The sequence below is a fragment of the Zophobas morio genome, unplaced genomic scaffold (genome assembly GCF_036711695.1).
Source record: "Zophobas morio isolate AGI-343-1 ecotype UQ-CSIRO unplaced genomic scaffold, CSIRO_AGI_Zmor_V1 ptg000012l, whole genome shotgun sequence".
In the NCBI taxonomy this organism is placed as follows: domain Eukaryota; kingdom Metazoa; phylum Arthropoda; class Insecta; order Coleoptera; family Tenebrionidae; genus Zophobas; species Zophobas morio.
In genome coordinates, this window is record NW_026972117.1 from 3781444 (window position 1) to 3800708 (window position 19265).

The following is a 19265-nucleotide window of genomic DNA, read 5'->3' on the forward strand; positions in this document are numbered from 1 at the left end:
CGTTCGACTGTTACGATTTACCAGTTCTTGAGTTTTTAGATTTCTCAGGTTTTTGATTTCATAATTATTCGATATTTTTTAAAGGTTCCGATTTTTCGACTTCACTCTTTTGATTTTCCGATTTCTCAATTTTTCAGTTCTTTAGATTCTCAGCTTTGGCATATTTCAGTTTTTCTTTCATTTTTCAGTTTTTCAATATTTCGATTTTTCGACTTTTCGATTTTTGACTTCTGGATTTTTCGATGTGTCGATTTTTTTTATATTTTCGATTTCTCAGTTTTTCGATTTTTAAGTTTTAGATGTTTCGATTTCCCGATTTTTCATTTCGATTTCTCGATTTTTCATTTCAATTTTTCGATATTTCACTTTTTCGAATTTTTCAATTTTTTGGTTTTTAGATTTATCGAGATTTGAATGTTTCGATGTTTTGATTGTTCAATTTCTCGGTTTATCAATGTTCCAATTTTTACCTTTTTGAGTTCTCGATTTCTCCATCTTTTGATTTTTTAAATTTTGGAGTTTCGATTTTTTGTTTTTCGGTGTTTAAATTTTAGATTTTCAAATTTTTCATTTTTTCCATTTTTTGATGTTTCGATTTTTCGATTTTCAGTTCTTCGATATTTCTGTTTTTTTAAGTTTTCGATTTTTTAAATTATACATTTTTCGATTTTTCAATTTTTCGGTTTTACGATATTTTTATGTTTCGATTTCTTGACATCTTTTTTTTCGAATTTTAGATTTCGCGATTTTTCAGGTTTTCAAAACATATAAAAATAATTACATTTCCCCGAAAAAAATCTAGTGGATTATTATATTACGTTTTTAACATTATTGTTAATTTAAGACGTTTTTCTAGTATAAAACACAAAGAATTAATTCTTAACTAAAGAAAAAAATGAGTGAAACTTGGACAAGGACATGTGATGTTATATTTGTAAATAAAACCATCTAAATATGTGGCAAAAATATTCACTTATTCATCATGAAATCCGACCGAACAACTATTTCTAGCAGAAATTATAGTCCAAATGAACCAAATCGCTTCTGAACGCTTAGAGTCGACATTGGCTTGAGCGCGCTCTGGTCTGTAGATCAAACAAGTTCTCAGGCGACGATATGTAATGGAAGACTTATATGTCGGCAATAAGTGAGGATAGGATAGCGGTGTTAAAGCATGTTTGTTCATTTACACAGTTTAAATGTGGATTATTAACAGATTTATAAATTTCTAAAATGACGAAGAAGTTAAAAGAAGTACTTTTATTGAGGACGTGTAAAACTTTAGCGTTTTTAACTGGGTGGAAGGAATGAGTGGATTCTAAAATGTGGATAGCAAAAGCTCAGTTAGTGTTTGTTATACCTGAATCTAAGTACTGGGAGATTAGTCTATTATGTTCTTTAATTCTCAAACTGATTTTTCTAACAGATCGACCAATGTACATAGTAGGCCAATCAGAGCAAGAAAAAAATGGAATTGAGTCTTTGTTTCGGACTAAAACTTGAAATGAAATTGTAGTGGATCTATTAATTTGAAAAAAAGACATGGATTTCTAGCAAAACAGGAAATGTATATAAGAAACCATACATTGCGAGAAAAATAAATACTTATAACAAAAGTTATGATTTTCTTTTAAAAAACGTGCCAACTCCGACGCCACATCAAAACTTTCAAAGTCGCTCGTAAAATATAATCCGCATAAAAACCGAATCGATAAGTTTGAACGTTTGTGTCTTCACCAACACACTATTCCATCTTAATACTCCCCAGCCACCCTAGCTGTTCGCACCCCTCACCCCTAATTGCCAAATTTCCCGTAAAAATTCTAATCAACTCCCCCTCTGCAATCACAACTCAATCAGTGCGGTCACGCTCGTCGCCCTCCCTCAACACCGGCGCAACAGTTGCATTCTAGCCGAGCTCAACCCTGACCCACATTCCCAACCTGAAAATTCCCCGGAACCCCCGGAAAGGCCGGCAGCGGTCCCGTCACCCGGCATGGGTGCCTGTCCCATCCGTCCATCATCCCCGTCCCAGGCAGGTGAAAACGCCGTCTGTAGACAGAAGTAGAGCAGGCGCGTTGGCTTGTCAGGTAGAGCTAAAGGGAGCCGGCCGTCCGGGCCAACAGAATAACCGCGCAGCTCATCCAGTTTGCGAACCGGCGACCGTCGCTGCCGTCGAGACGCTCTTCAACAGGTGCTGCTGCTGTCTACATAGTGCATGTGCGCCGCGCCGACACACATCGCATAATTTGCTGGCACGTTCTCGGGAACGGCTCGCTACGTAAAGGTACGCATTTGCACTTAGTATTCGGGAGTTGTTCAACTTTCGGTGAAGAAGTCGAGGAAAGGCCGCTGGAGCGAAGTTTTTATGGGAGTTTGGCGCTCGGTAAGTTGCGGCGGGAGGGGGGTGTAGATGTTATTTTTAATTGCAAATCTGCATATGCAAAAATAAAAACGAAAATTTGACTTTAAGAAAAATCAGGTTTTGAAACTTTATTATATACAATATAATATTTTATTAAAATTACTGTAACATAGAAAATTGACTCATGTTCTTACAAAATCTCTTCGACGGAGAATGTTACGCTCCACGCTGAAATTGAGGTTTATTTAGTAATATCTTCAGACGCCGTCACTAATTTTTTCGAAGGACAGACAAATTTTTGTTGGCATTTTGGCATCTAAAGCATGAATCTTGAGTGCATTACAAAAGTTCAGTGATGAGTTTGCAACATTGTTCGTGGTTCTTTGCACTTTGGACAGAGGTTTTTCGTAAATTTTATATTCATTTTCAATTACACACTTATTAATGAAATATTAGATAATAGTCAAAATTTATTAATAAACAATTATTTTTATTTGATCACGTTTGAAATTATTCGCAGTTTGTTTTTTGTCGGATGAATTTTCTAAATTGTTGTTTTCTCTAAAATTTTTTCAACAAATCTGATACTTCCAATTTTTTATTTTTTTATTTTTAAATAAGAATGTTTGACATTAAATTTACAATAATGCATTGACATATTTTTCAAAGAATATCTTAAAATCATGTATGTGTCCTTTGTCTTCTAATTTGACTTTTCATAATTCTAAATTCTCAGTTATTTTGTATTTATTTTGGTTAAGTATTTTATTTCTTAGTGAATTGTTTTTCTGTGAAAAAGTAAGGTCAGCTCAACCCAACTACAAAGCATGATCATCATTTTTTTTGTGGTTATGATTATTCTAGAGAATGACCGATTGATATGAAAGTTTTTATTTGTGTTTTTTTAATTTTTTACCTTCAACATTAAAATCTTCGGAAAAAGATAAAAATAAAAAAACTTCTCTGGTCGTTGAAGTATGGTCGAACAAATTTCGCTTTTTCAAAAACTTATGAAATTAGATTTTGCAATTTTCGGTTGGTGACACTAGAAACCAGTGGCGTAAATAACATGTAAAAAAATAAATATATTATTTAAAGCAGACAACTAACGGGAAAAAATGTAGATGTTCTCAATTTCTCAGTACATGCTTAACTTTGACTGTTTATGTTTATATACCGGGTGTTTGGAAAATAGCACTAAAATTGGCAACACTGCACGCACCTAATGCATGAATACCTCCGGCCTCCTTTCTGATTTCTTAGTAACGACGGTGTCATTTGCCAAAACCAGTCTTACCTTGGCAGGTACTAGGCCCGCCCACCCACCCTCTCTTTTCATACAGGGTATTTCATTTGCCAAAATCAGTTTTATCTTAGCAGCTACTAGCTAGGATAAGACCGATTTTGGCAAATAACATACCCTCTAATAAAAGAGAGGGTGGGTGGGCGGGGCTAGTATCTGCTAGCATAAGACTGATTAGAGGCTCCAAAGCACTTTCAAATTTTTTCCAATCAGGAATACCTAGAACCTCAAGATTGTTAGAAATTTTTCAAAAGAAAACGGGGTCCCAAAATTAACTCAAAAACAAGTCAGATCAGAATTTTCAGAAAATAGAACACCTAAGTCCGCCAACATTGTTTTAAATAATTTATAAAAAAAATCTCCATGGGCTCACAAATACACCATGGGTAACTAAGAGTCTCCCGAATTAAAAAAAAAAAAAATAGTGCGGCACTGAAGACTTTTTCAGATTCATAAAAATAAATCACTAAAAGCTCAAAAGATTTTTTCAAGTTCATCCAGCAACAAAATACCAGATTTCTTTAAATTTATCGGAAAATAAAACACCAGGGGACCTAAAATTAATGTGAACATTTTAAACGTAGGGTTTTGAAATGTTTGCAAAGTTTTCCCCGAAAACACTCATAAATTTGAATAGTTTTTTGGGGAGACCATAAATAAATAAATTTTAAAAAACGATATATCAGGCTTCCTATAACCCTAAAACTTTTTTTCTTATTAAAGCTGGAAGAAGTAACTTATTTTATAAAATTTCAAGAGTATTTACTGATTTACTGTTTCCAGATCTTATACAGTTTCTTGTTTCCAGAATACAGAATTTTTAACGTTTCTAAAGTTTAAAAAAATTTCAAAGTTGCTACGTGCCTAGAACTTCCACATATCGAAAGTTTCGGAAGTTTTCAGACATTCGAAATTTTCCAAATTTCAAAACTTTTCGAAGTTGACGGTTTCCAAATTGTTAGTTTTTGGATTTTATAGAATACTCAAAGATTACAGGGTTTGTAGAGTTTTTAGATGTACCAGTTTCTATTTTCATTTGTATTTTCAAAATTTGAAGGCTTGCTATTTTTTGTTTCCAGAATACAGAATTTTCAAAGTTTGCAAAGTTTAGAAAGATATCAAAGTTGCTAGAGGCCCTAAAGTTTTCATGTTTCTAGTAACTGCTACGATAAGACTGATTTTGGGAAATGAGATTTCTCTGAGAAAATAGAGGGCGGGTGGGCGGGGCTAGTCTCTGCTAAAATCAGTTTTATATTAGCAGTTACTATCCCCACCCACCCGCCCTCTCTTTTTTTAGAAGGCATCTCATTTGTCAAAATCAGTCCTATCCTAGCAGGTATTAACCCCGCCCACCCACCCTCTCTTTCCTTAAAGAGTAGATCATTTGCCAAAATCGATCTTAGATTAGCAAGTACTAAACTCACCGCCCTCTATTTTCTTAGAGGGATCCCATTTGCCAAAATCAGTCTTAACTTGGCAGGTACTAGGCCCGCCCACCCACCCTCTCATTTTTTAGGGGGTATGTCATTTGCCAAAATCAGTCTTATCCTAGCTAGTAGCTGCTAAGATAAGACTGACTTTGGCAAATGACATACCTTCTAAGAAAAGAGAGGGTGGGTGGGCGGGGCTAGTATCTGCTAGGATAAGACTGATTTGGCAAATGATACCACTCTAAGAAAATAGATTGTGGACGGCTGGGGCTAGTACCTGCTAAGATAAGACTAATTTTAGTAAATGATTTATCCTCTAAGAAATTTAATTAAATTATTATAAGAAAAGACACTAGAGGCTCCAAAGCACTTTCAGATTCTTTCCAATCAGGAATACCTAGAACCTCAAGATTTTTTGAAATTTTTCAAAAATAAAATGGGGTCCAAAAATTAACTCAAACAGGTCAGGTTAGAATTTTCGAAAAATAGAACACCAAAGTCCGCCAAAATTGTTTTAAATAATAAAAAAAAAATCTCCATGGGCCCCCATTTTTCAGATTCATAAAAAATAAAACACTAAAAGCTCAAAAGATTAATTACTTGCGAACATTTTAAACGTAGGGTTTTAAAAAAGTTTGACAATTTTTGATACGTCAAACATTGTTAGCATGTTCAGAGCATCAGCGATTAAAATAAAATGAAATTTGATTGATTTTGTCCCATCAAAGCAGAGGATAGGAGTAATTAACTAATTAACAACACTCAGTTTTTTCTCCAAAAACACTGATAAATTTGAATCCTTTTTTGGGGAGACTATAAATGAATAAATTTTGAGAAACGTTATATCAGGTTTCTTATAACATTAAAAAATTAACATTTTTTTTAATTAAATTTGGATGTTTAGGGTAAAACAACCACAAGTGCAGAAGTATCTTGTTTCATAAAATTTCAGTAATATTTACTAATTTACTGTTTCTAGATTTTATAGAGTTTTAGTTTCCAGAATACTGAATTTTCAACGTTTTTAAAGTTCAAAAAAATTTCAAAGATGCTACTAGATACTTAGAAGTTCAGGTTTTGAAACTTTATTATATATAAATAATATAATATTTTATTAAAATTACTGTAACATAGAAAATTGACTCATGTTCTTACAAAATCTCTTCGACGGAGATAAATGAGAATTTTACGCTCCACGCCGAAATTGAGGTTTATTTAGTAATATCTTCAGACGCCGTCACTAATTTTTTCGAAGGATAGACAAATTTTTGTTGGCATTTTAGCATCTAACCATGAATCTTGAATGCATTACAAAAGTTCAGTGGTGAGTTTGCAATATTTTTCGTGGTTCTTTGGACTTTGGACAGAGGTTTTTCGTAAATTTTATATTCATTTTCAATTACACAATTATTAATGAAATATTAGATAATAGTCAAAATTTATTAATAAACAATTATTTTTATTTGATCACGTTTGAAATTATTCGCAGTTTGTTTTTTGTCGGATGAATTTTCTAAATTGTTGTTTTCTCTAAAATTTCTTCAACAAATCTGATACTTCCGATTTTTTAGTTTTTTATTTTTAAATAAGAATGTTTGACATTAAATTTACAATAATGCATTGACATATTTTTCAAAGAATATCTTAAAATCATGTATGTGTCCTTTGTCTTCTAATTCGACTTTTCATAATTTAAATTCTCAGTTATTTTGTATTTATTTTGGTTAAGTATTTTATTTCTTAGTGAATTGTTTTTCTGTGAAAAAGAAAGGTCAAGTTAGGTTAAGTCGGGTCAGGTCAACTTAGGTCAGATCAGGTCAGCTCAACCCAACTACAAAGGACGATAATCATTTTTGTGGTTATGATTATTCTGGAGAATGACCGATTGATGTGAAAGTTTTTATTTGTGTTTTTTTTTAATTTTTTACCTTCAACATTAAAATCTTCGAAAAAAGATAAAAATAAAAAAACTTCTCTGGTCGTTGAAGTATGGTCGAACAAATTCCGCTTTTTCAAAAACTTATAAAATTAGATTTTGCGATTTTCGTTTGGTGACACTAGAAACAAGTGGCGTAAATATCATGTGATAAAAAGAAATATATTATTTAGAGCAGACAGCTAACGGGAAAAAATGTAGACATTCTCAATTTCTCAGTACATGTTTAACGTTGACTGTTTATGTTTATATACCGGGTGTTTGGAAAATAGCACTAAAATTGGCAACACTGCACGCACCTAATGCATGAATACCTTCGGCCTACTTTCTGATTTCTTAGTAACGATGGTGTCATTTGCCAAAACCAGTCTTACGTTGGCAGGTACTAGGCCCGCCCACCCACCCTCTCTTTTCATACAGGGTATTTCATTTGCCAAAATCAGTTTTATCTTAGCAGCTACTAGCTAGGATAAGACCGATTTTGGCAAATGATATACCTTCTAAGAAAAGAAAGGGTGGGTGGGTGGGGCTAGTATCTGCTAGCATAAGACTGATTAGAGGCTCCAAAGCACTTTCAAATTTTTTCCAATCAGGAATACCTAGAACCTCAAGATTGTTACAAATTTTGCAAAAGAAAACGGGGTCCCAAAATTAACTCAAAAACAAGTCAAATCAGAATTTTCCGAAAATAGAACACCTAAGTCCGCCAAAATTGTTTTAAATAATTTATAAAAAAAATCTCCATGGGCTCACAAAATAATACACCATGGGTAACTAGGAGTCTCCCGAATTAAAAAAAAAATAGTGCCGCACTGAAGACTTTTTCAGATTCATAAAAATAAGTCACTAAAAGCTCAAAAGATTTTTTCAAGTTCATCCAGCAACAAAATACCAGATTTCTTTAAGTTTATCGGAAAATAAAACAACAGGGGACCTAGAATTAATGTGAACATTTTAAACGTAGGGTTTTGAAAAGTTTGAAAAGTTTTCCCCAAAAACACTTATAAATTTGAATCGTTTTTTGGGGAGACCATAAATGAATAAATTTTGAAAAACGATATATCAGGCTTCCTATAACCCTAAAACTTTTTTTCTTATTAAAGCTGGAAGAAGTAACTTATTTTATAAAATTTCAAGAGTATTTACTGATTTACTGTTTCCAGATCTTATACAGTTTTTGTGTCCAGAATACAGAATTTTCAAAGTTTCCAAAGTTTAAAAAAATTTCAAAGTTGCTAGATGCCTAGAACTTCCATATATCGCAAGTTTTAGAAGTTTTTAGACATTCGAAATTTTCCAAATTTCAAAACTTTTCGAAGTTGACGTTTTCCAAATTGTTAGTTTTTGGATTTTATAGAATACTCAAAGATTACAGGGTTTGTATAGTTTTTAGATGTATGAGTTTCTACTTTCATTTGTATTTTCAAAATTTTAAGGCTTGCTATTTTTTTTCAATCTTATAGAGTTAATTGGTTCCAGAATACAGAATTTTCAAAGTTTGCAAAGTTTAGAAAGATTCCAAAGTTGCTAGAGGCCCTAAAGTTTCCATGTTTCTAGTAACTGCTACGATAAGTGATTTTGGCAAATGACATACTTTCTAAGAAACGAGAGGGTGGGTGGGCGGGGTTAGTATCTGCTAATGTAAGATCGATTTTGGCAAATGACATAATCTCTATGAAAATAGAGGACGGGTGGGCGGGGCTAGTATCTGCTAGGATAAGACTGATTTGGCAAATTACGTATCCTCTAAGAAATTTAATTAAATTATTATTATAAGAAAAGACATTAGAGGCTCCAAAGCATTTTTAAATTCTTTCCAATCAGGAATACCTAGAACCCCAAGATTGTTTCAAATTTTTCAAAAAGAAAACGGGGTCTCAAAATTAACTCAAAAACAGGTCAGGTCAGAATTTTCCGAAAATACAGCATCAAAGTCCGCCAATTGTTTTAAATCATTTACAAAAAACAAATTCATGGGCTGCTAAAATAATACACCATGGGTAACTAAGAGTCTCCCGAATTAAAAAAAAAAAAACAGTGCTGCACTCAAGACTTTCAGATTCATAAAAATAAAACACTAAAAGCTCAAAGGAATTTTTCAAGTTCATCCAGCAACAAAACACCAGATTTCTTTAAATTTATCGGAAAATAAAATACTAGGGGACTTAAAATTAATTGCGAGCATGTTAAACGTAGGATTTTGAAAAATTTGAAAAGTTTTCCCCAAAAACACACATAAATTTGAATTGTTTTTTGAGTAGACTATAAATGAATAAATTTTGAAAAACCACATGTCAAGCTTCTTATAATATGGCATTAAAACTATTTTTTATTAAATCTGGATGTCTAGGGTAAAACAACCACAAATGCAGAAGTTTCTTATTTTATAAAATTTCACTACTATTTACTAATTTACTGTTTCCAGATCCAGAATACTGAATTTTCTACGTTTTTAAAGTTCAAAAAAATATCAAAGTTTCGGAATTTTTCAGACATTCGAAATTTTCCAAATTTCAAAACTTTTCGAAGTTGACGGTTTCCAAATTGCTACTTTTTGGATTTTATAGAATACTCAAGATTACAGGGTTTGTATAGTTTTTAGATGTACCAGTTTCTACTTTCATTTGTATTTTCAAAATTTTAAGGCTTGCTCTTTTTTTTTCAATCTTATAGAGTTTTTTGTTTCCAGAACACAGAATTTTCAAAGTTTGCAAAGTTTAAGTTGCTAGAGGCCCTAAAGTTTTCATGTTTCTAGTAACTGCTACGATAAGACTGATTTTAGCAAATGACATACTTTCTAAAAAACGAGAGGGTGGGTGGGCGGGGTTACAGATACTAACCCCTATCCTAACAGGTATTAATCCCGCCCACCCACCCTCTCTTTCCTTAAAGTGTAGGTCATTTGCCAAAATCGATCATAGATTAGCAAGTACTAAGCCCACCGCCCTCTATTTTCTTATAGGGATCCCATTTGACAAAATCAGTCTTAACTTGGCAGGTACTTGGCCCGCCCACCCACCCTCTCCTTTTTTAGGGGGTATGTCATTTGCCAAAATCAGTCTTATCCTAGTTAGTAGCTGCTAAGATAAGACTGACTTTGGCAAATGACATACCTTCTAAGAAAAGAAAGAGTGGGTGGGCGCGGCTAGTACCTGTTAGGATAAGACTGTTTTGGCAAATGAGATCCCTCTAAGAAAATAGAGGGCGGGTGGGTGGGCTTAGTACTTGCTAAGATAAGACTGATTTTGGCAAATCACATACCTTCTAAGAAAAGAGAGGGAGGGTGGGCGGGGCTAGTATCTGCTAGGATAAGACTGATTTGGCAAATGAGACCACTCTAAGAAAATAGAGGGCGGGCGGCTGGGACTAGTACATGCTAAGATAAGGCTAATTTTAGTAAATGACTTATCCTCTAAGAAATTTAATTAAATTATTATAAGAAAAGACACTAGAGGTTCCAAAGCACTTTCAGATTCTTTCCAATCAGGAATACCTAGAACCTCTAGATTTTTTGAAATTTTTCAAAAATAAAATGGGGTCCAAAAATTAACTCAAAAACAGTTCAGGTCAGAGTTTTCGAAAAATAGAACACCAAAGTCCGCCAAAATTGTTTTAAATAATTAACAAAAAAAATTTCCAGGGGCTCACAGCTTTCAGATTCATAAAAAATAAAACACTAAAAGCTCAAAAGATGAATTAATTGCGAACATTTTAAACGTAAGGTTTTAAAAAGTTTGACAATTTTTGATACGTCAAACATTGTTAGCATGTTCAGAGCATCAGCGATTAAAATAAAATGAAATTTGATTGATTTTGTCCCATCAAAGCAGAGGATAGGAGTAATTAACTAATTAACAACACTCAGTTTTTTCTCCAAAAACACTGATAAATTTGAATCCTTTTTTGGGGAGACTATAAATGAATAAATTTTGAGAAACGTTATATCAGGTTTCTTATAACATTAAAAAATTAACATTTTTTTTAATTAAATTTGGATGTTTAGGGTAAAACAACCACAAGTGCAGAAGTATCTTGTTTCATAAAATTTCAGTAATATTTACTAATTTACTGTTTCTAGATTTTATAGAGTTTTTGTTTCCAGAATACTGAATTTTCAACGTTTTTAAAGTTCAAAAAAACTTCAAAGCTGCTACTAGATACTTAGAACTTCCATATATCGAAAGTTTCCGAAGTTTTCAGACATTCGAAATTTTCAAAATTTCAAAACATTTCGAAGTTCACGTTTTCAAAATTGTTAGTTTTTAGATTTTATAGAATATTCAAAGATTACAGGGTTTGTATAGTTTTTAGATTTACCAGAGTTTCTACTTCTAGTATTTCAAAACTTTTTTAAGGCTTGCTGTTTTTTTCAACCTTATGGGGTTTTTGTTTCCAGAATATAGAATTTTTAAAGTTTCCAAAGTTTAGAAAGATTTCAAAGTTGCTAGAGGCCCTAAAGTTTCTATGTTTTTAGTAATTGCAAGGATAAGACTGATTTTGGCAAATGAGATCTCTCTAAAAAATAGAGGGCGGGTGGGCGGGGTAACTATCTACTAATGTAAGATCGATTTTGGCAAATAACATACCCTCTATGAAAATAGAGGACGGGTGGGCGGGGCTAGTCCTTGCCAAAATCGGTCTTATTTTAGCAGGTACTAGCTCCGCCCACCCACCCTCTCTTTACTTAGAGGATATGTGGTTTGACAAAATCAGTCCAATCCTAGCAGGTACTAGCCCCGCCCACCCACCCTCTCTTTTCTTAGAAGGTATCTCATTAACCAAAACAGTCTTAACTTTTCAGTCACTAGCCCCGCCCACCCACCCTATCTTTTCTTACAGGATATGTCATTTGCCAAAATCAGTTTGCAAAGTTTCTAGACATTCCGAATTGCAGTTTTCCAAATTTTCGAAGTTGACAGTTTTCTAATTTTGTAGAACACTCAGAGCTTACAGGATCTGTGGAGTTTTTAGAGTAACTAGAGTTTTCAGTTTCTAGTATGTTAGAAATTTTCGGACAAACTACTTTTTCCAGAACTTGTAGAGTTTTTATTTCCAGAACACAGAATTTTCAAAGTTTTTAAAGTTTAGAAATATTTCAAATTTGCAAATTTTGAACAACGTTTTGCCATCTACACGGTATTTCGAATGTATATGCAAAATTTTTTTTCAATTGCGATTTGATTTTTGTTTTGTGATAACTAAACATAGTAAAAACCAGTTATAAAAATAGCGCTTCTGCAGTGGGAAAAAAAAATTGTCAATTTTTCAGTATACGCTTAACTTCGACTGTTTATGTTTATATATATTTCGAAAGAATTGTACTAATAGCATGTTCAGATTAGACGCATCGGCGATTAAACGAAAACGAAATTTTATTGATTCTGTCCTCTCAACGCAGAAGATAGGACTAATTAAGTTATTAACCATACTAATTTTTTTTCCCAAAAACACTCATAAATTTCAATTATTTTTTACGGAGACCATAAATGTATAAATTTTGAAATACGATTTATCATCTTTCCTATAGCCTTAAAACGTTTGCTACATTTCAGAGCATTTGATTTTGCAGTTTCGAAGTTAAATTGCAAATGTAGGTATATAATTTTTGATTTTTTTTTTAATCTGTATATCTAGGATAAAAACTTAACCACAAGTGCAAAAGTAGCTCATTTTATAAAATTTGAATAATATTTACTAATTTAAATATATTATTTTGGTGGAGATAATTAGGCCAATTTTGTAAAATTTGATAACAATCGGTCCAGTAGTTTCGGAAATTATCTGTTTATTAAAAATCCAACAGACGGCAGACAGAAACGGGAGACCTACTGTTTCGCACTTCATTGTCATGAAACGTCGAGAAAACATAAAAGTAGCCACTCGTCCGATGGAGAAAAGAAATTGAAAATTCGAGAATATTGTATCTTAGAAAATACAAAATCGATAGCTTTGAAATTTTGAAAAAACTTTAATGTTATCGGATATGTGAGAAATCGCTAGTCTAAATCTATCCGTTAAATCTTTTCAAAAAATTGATGACGTCATTTAATTTCCGTTACACTTTCCAATTTATATTTGAAACTACCTAACAATTCTTGTCAAATTAATATTATTTCACAAGTTTGTTAAGCAAATCCTTTTTAGAGTGTGTAAAACATTAATGTTCTATAAGTGTGGTTCATTAATCCGCCTAAATTCTGTAGAAAAATTTTAATTCAATAGCGATTTGATTATCAATTTTTAATAGGCTGTAAAAACCAGTGGTGAAAATAACACCCTTGCAGTGGAAAAAATGTGTCCTCAATTTTTCAGTACATGCTAACTTCGACTGTTTATGTTTATACATATTTCGAAAGAATTTGACCCCTAGCACGTTCAGATAACAAGCACCTGTGGAGTATTTGTGTTAAAAGAAAATGAAATTTCAACGTAAAATGAATTAAAAAATCGTGTTGGCGGAAATTATTAGCCAAATTTTGGTATTCGGAGATCATCTGTCTAATAAAAACAAAGGCGACCGATAGACAGACAAGCATACAGATAGTCAGTCATGAAACCTCAAGAAAACTATCCCCACTAAGAATTTAATGACGTCACCTCAAAACCTTATAAAATAAAATAGCCTTGTAGTTGTGGTTTATGAACCTGCCTTGAGTATTTAAAGCTTAAAATGTTCTATTTAAATTACTTTAGGCCAATTAATGATCGACATTTTTTATCAAATTATTATTAAACTCCAAATATAAACAAATGTATGAAAATCGAAGTAAAAAAAGGGGTTATTCAAATGTTCATAGAAATTTCGGCTGTCGATTTTTATTTGAAAAAATCCACCAACCTAATAAAGGACTATTTCAATAATGAGACAAATCTTTTAATCACTGTCATTCAAAGATAAAACTATCTAGAATTGAAAACTTTTTAAATTATGTGAAAATTTCGTTGTATTTAACAAACTTTTACAAATGAAAATATTGTTTGGATTTAGTTTATTGCGACTTACACGTTTTACAATATTCACAGACAGATAACAACCCTCATAATAGTGTAAATACCCTAAACTTGTCACTACAATTAACCAAAAACTAAAATATTGCTCACGTTTTTGCATTCATTCTAGACGCGCATTGAGCTCCCTCACCCAGCTTCGCAAATTTGTGCCCAACCCCTATATCGATTACTTATATTAAGCTGTACATTAAACAACAGTTTGTTAACCTCCAAAGCTTAATTATGTTTAAATTCCCGCTCTTATTTACTCCCCCAAAAATAACAACTCGTTTCTAAGTTTTTCTCAAATATTCCGGGCACACTTTATGTTGATTCTTCTTTATGTTCACCGAGGTTTTCATTTTAAGCTTTAAATTTATTCGTGTCGATACAGTGTGCCTGCAGTCCATTTACTCGTACGAGCTTTTTCGAGCTTTTACCGAAAAAGCAAATATACGAAAAAAGAGATTTATGAACGTCGAAAAGGCGATAACGGTATGGACGTTATTAAGGCTATACGCCATTGAATATTGAGTTATAAAGGTCTCACTTCGTCATTTTTAATTTTATCGTCTAGCAACGGATGAAATAATTTTTAAATTTTTAACCCGGCGCATCCACCATTCGTTCCAGTTATTACCAATGCTTTTTATCAAAGCAGCGATAAAGTGTGAGTGCAATAATCACGGTCGCTTAAAGACTTTATTGGTTACATTACAGTAAAATAAATTGGCTTTTTCCAACAAAGGTAATTCGGCCAGAAAGCATCGTAACAACAAATTTTCAATAAACCCGACCATAAAACACTATGAAAATTGCACGATTATTCCATTTTTATCGACTAGTCGACGAGATATTAAAAACGAAAAAAAATCTTCTATCCCGTAATTCTGATGAGCCCTCATAAATTATTTGTCAACTCTGCCCGCGGCGGCTCCGTAAAATTCTCATAACCTGAGCTCAAATATTTATTATTTTCCTACAGCACACACAACTTTTGTTTAATTATTTCTACAGCGAAAATTTCGTTAAATTTCCAGCTCTGATCGAGTCTTCGCTTAAAATTTCTCGATACAATTTCCGTGGAATCCATTTAAAGCGCCGTCTTTATTGATAAAAAGCTGATACTGCAAAGGAATAATTTCATATAAATGCAAATCCGAAGATTTGCAGCAATGTAATAATCTAGATGCCAAGCATAAAATGATTGACAAATCCGTATATCTTCAGTGAAATGGGTTTGAAATTTAAGGTAGTAAAAAACGGTTCGGGCTTACCCAGGTTCTTTGAACCCGAGTTGACGGTGGTAAGGAGATTATGATTCGTCTCGAGTTATGAATTTGCCACTAGTCGAGCTAGTCTGGGTAATTTTAGTGTTTCTCACCTCGAGACGGTTGAAGCGTTTTTTGCTTTGTCTTGGGGAAACTTTACGTGGGATTAACGTGCTTACACGAATGTGCAGAAATCTACTGCATTTAGTTTAATTGAGATTAGTTGGCGAACGAGAACTAAATTAATGCAACTTATCTTGATTATTATGGGGAGGGCTTATGGAATTTACGGACTGAAATTATATTAACTGCGCGGTGCATAAGGAAGACTAGATTATAATGTAGACATTTTAGTGGTTGTGGAGGCGAGTTGGGTACAACGAGACGGGTTTGCTGTAAACGATATCGAACTGAGGAAACACAGGTCACGGTTTTTACAGTTGTGCAGGTTAAAATTTGTCCTGTATTTATATTAGTGATTGAGAAATCGTTCCTTAAATGAGGTACTAGAAAAATGATAATCATTTCATCATTACGGTTTTTTTTTGTTTTATTCCAATAATAATTGGTTTTAAAATAAAAGATAAAAAAGTATATACAGGGTGATTCACCTATATCTCATTATCAATAGAAAATTAGAAATAGAAAAAACTTTCAAAGTATGATTTAAAAATGTTTTTTCTTATTATAAAAATTGCCGATAAAGGAAATTTTGCATAGAAAATTGTGCTAGGAAAAATTTACTTACCTATGGAAGTTCTAACAATTTCCGAGCGATTCTACAGGGTGTTCTAAGAATCTGGTGACGAAAGATTGGATCGTGGAGTTCTGGAACAAATTCTTTCACTTGGTTTGATAGAACTCATTTAAGGCTAAATTTTATAACTATTTTTAGTCATTAGTGGTTCCATGTTACTTATACACACCCTGTATGTTATAACATTTTAGAATTCGTCTCTAAATTTTTGTTTAAATATCGTTGTTGGGGCCTATTCTAGCCATTCTAGCATTTTTAAATCTTGTTCCCAAAGCATAAACACGTAATGTTTATTGAATTTTTTGGGAATTTTTTGGCAACTTTTTCAAACCTAATGAAAATTTCTTATATATTTGATCTCCAGAAGTAAATTTTGGATTTATTTTTCAAAAGCTCCCTACAATTTTTTAAGAATTGTATAAGAGGTGTTTGAAATATTGTAAATTTTTTCGAAATCAAAATTTTTCCAGTGAGAATTTCAGCCAATTTTTGAGAACTTTCGAAATTTAACCAAAGGCATTTTCTTATAGATTTCGACCTCCAGAAGTTAACTTTCGACTGATTTCTTCGATTGTTGTTATCATTTTTCCGGCATCGCCCATTTATTGCCATTTTTTGGATTTCAAAAACAATTTATTTTCAAACCGAATATTTTTAAATCTTTCACAGATAGTAAAAGCACTCTCTTTTTGGAATCAGCACCACAAAATCTATATTTTTTAGTTTTTTGACAACTTTTTCAAAAGTAAAATTTTTCACAACGAAAATTTTGTCAATTTTCAAAATTTACCAAAGATATTTTCTTATAGACCTAAAGGACCTCAATCAACCTAAAGAAGTTTGTTTCGGTCCCATTTTTTCTATAGCTCCTACCATTTTTTGGGAATCGTTTAAGATTTGCCCATTGAAACATAGCAAATTTTGGATTAAAAAAAAATTATATATATTTTTAAACCAAATATTTTCAAATTTTGCACCAGAAACATAAACAGTTTATGTTTTTGAAAACAGCACGACGAAATTTAGATCCCAGAACTTTAGGGAATTTTTTGGAAATTTTTTCAAAAGCAAAATTTTTTACTAACGAAAATTTTCTTATAGATTTCAACTTACAGAAGTTAATATCGCTCTCATTTCTTCGATAGCTCTTACCATTTTGTAAGAATTGTTTAAGAATTTCCCATTGAAATACTGCAATTTTTTTAATAAAAGAAGAATATATATTTTCACACTAAAACCTTTTAAATCTTGCGCCAGCAGCATAAATACTCTATGTTTTTAAATTCAGGACGACGAAATCTATATCTCCGAATTTTTTGGGAATTTTTTAACAACTTTTTCAAAACCAAAATTTTCCCATGAAAATTTCTGCTGATTTTCGACAATTTTAGAAATTTAACCAAGCGAATTTTCTTATAGATTTCTACCTCTAGAGTTAATTCTGGCCTTTTTCTTTCATTTATAGCTCTTATCATTTTTCCGGAATTCCCCATTGAAATATTGAAAATTTTGGATTTAAAAAGAATATATATATTCAAACTGAATACTTCTAAATCCTTCACTGGTAGCATAAACAAGCTATGTTTTTAAAATTAACCCGACGAAATCTATATGCCAGAATTTTTTGGGAATTTTTTGGCAATATTTTCAAAAGCAAAATTTTTCACTCTTAAAATTTCGGCCAATTTTCCACAAATTTCGAAATTTAGCCAAAGATGTTTTCTTCCAGATTTCGACTTGCCGAAATTAATTTAGACTCCATTTTTTCAATAGCTCCTATTTTTCTAAGAATTGATTAAAAATTGCCCATTGAAATTATACAAATGTTCCGATTAAAAAAAAACATATTTTCAAACCGAATATTTTTAAATTTTATTTCGGCTGTACAAACACATTACAATTTTAAAATTAGCTCGACGAAATCTATTGATACTCCAGAATTTTTGAAATTTATTAATAACTTTTTCAGAAGCAAAATTTTTCTCTATGGAAGTTTCAGACAATTTTCAACAATTTTCAAAATGTGACCATAAACATTTTGTCGTAGATTTCGACCTGCACAAGTTAGTTTCGGTCTCATCTTTTCAAGCGCTCCTACAATTTTTTAAGAATTTTTTCAAAATTGTCCACTGAAATATTGAAAATTTTTGGAGTTAAAAAAATTATATAAATATTATATAAATATTAAAAAATATATTTAAATCTTGCACTGGCGGCATAAACACGATTTTTTAGATTCAGCACCACGAAATGTATTTTCTTGAATTTTTTGGAAATTTCTTGTCCATTGTTTCAAAAGCAAAATTTTTCGCTATGAAAAATTCGACCAATTTTCGACGATTTTCAAAATTTGACTACAGACATTTTCTTATAAATTGCAACCTACAGAACTTAGTTTCGGCCTCATTTCTTCGATAGCTACTACCATTTTCTAAGAATATTTTAAGAATTGTTTAAGAATTGCCTATAGAAATAAATATTGCAAATTTTTGAATTAAAAAAATAATTTCAAAAGAAAATTTTTCCTTATGAAAATTTTGGTCTATTTTTGACAATGTTCGAAGTTTCACCAATATTTTCTTATAGATTTCGACTTGCAGAAGTTAATTTCGGAATAATTTTTTCAATAACTCCCACCATTTTATAAGAATTATTAAGATTTACATATTGAAATATTGCAAATTTTTGAATTTAAAAAAATATATATTTTCAAACCGAATATTTTTCAATCTTGCACCAGCAGCATAAACACACTTTTTTTGGAACTAGCCCGACAAAATCTATATTCTTGAATTTTTTGGTAATTTTTTGGTAATTTTTTGAAAAGCAAAATTTTTCACTGAAAATTTCAGCCAATTTTCGAAGATTTTCGAAATTTAACCAGACATTTTCTTATAGAATTTAGTTTCGGTCTCATTTCTTCGATAGCTCCTACAATTTTTTAAGAATTGTTTAAGAATTGCCCAAAGAAATATTGCAAAATTTTTAATTAAAAAAAATTATTTAAACCGAATACTTTTAAATTCTGAACCAGCAGCATCAACACGCTATGTTTTTAAAATTGGCATGACGAAATCTATACTTATGTTAGAAGTTTTTGGGAATTTTTTGGTAAATTTTTCGAAAACATAATTTTTCCCTTTTTAAAATTTCGTTCAATTTTCGACAATTTTCGAAATTTGACTAAAGATATTTTCTTATAGATTTTGACTC

General features: G+C 31.8%; 1 protein-coding gene across 4 annotated transcripts in view; it reads left to right on the forward strand.

Annotated features, from left to right (window-relative positions):
• The first annotated feature begins 2165 nt into the window (after positions 1-2165).
• LOC135127667 (SCY1-like protein 2) overlaps positions 2166-19265 on the forward strand; it is a 274358-nt gene continuing 257258 nt past the window's right edge. For all 4 annotated transcript variants that reach the window (XM_064054200.1, XM_064054197.1, XM_064054199.1 and 1 more), the window contains exon 1: positions 2166-2386. The gene's annotated coding sequence lies outside the window, so the exon portion shown is untranslated. The remainder of the gene's footprint in view (positions 2387-19265) is intronic.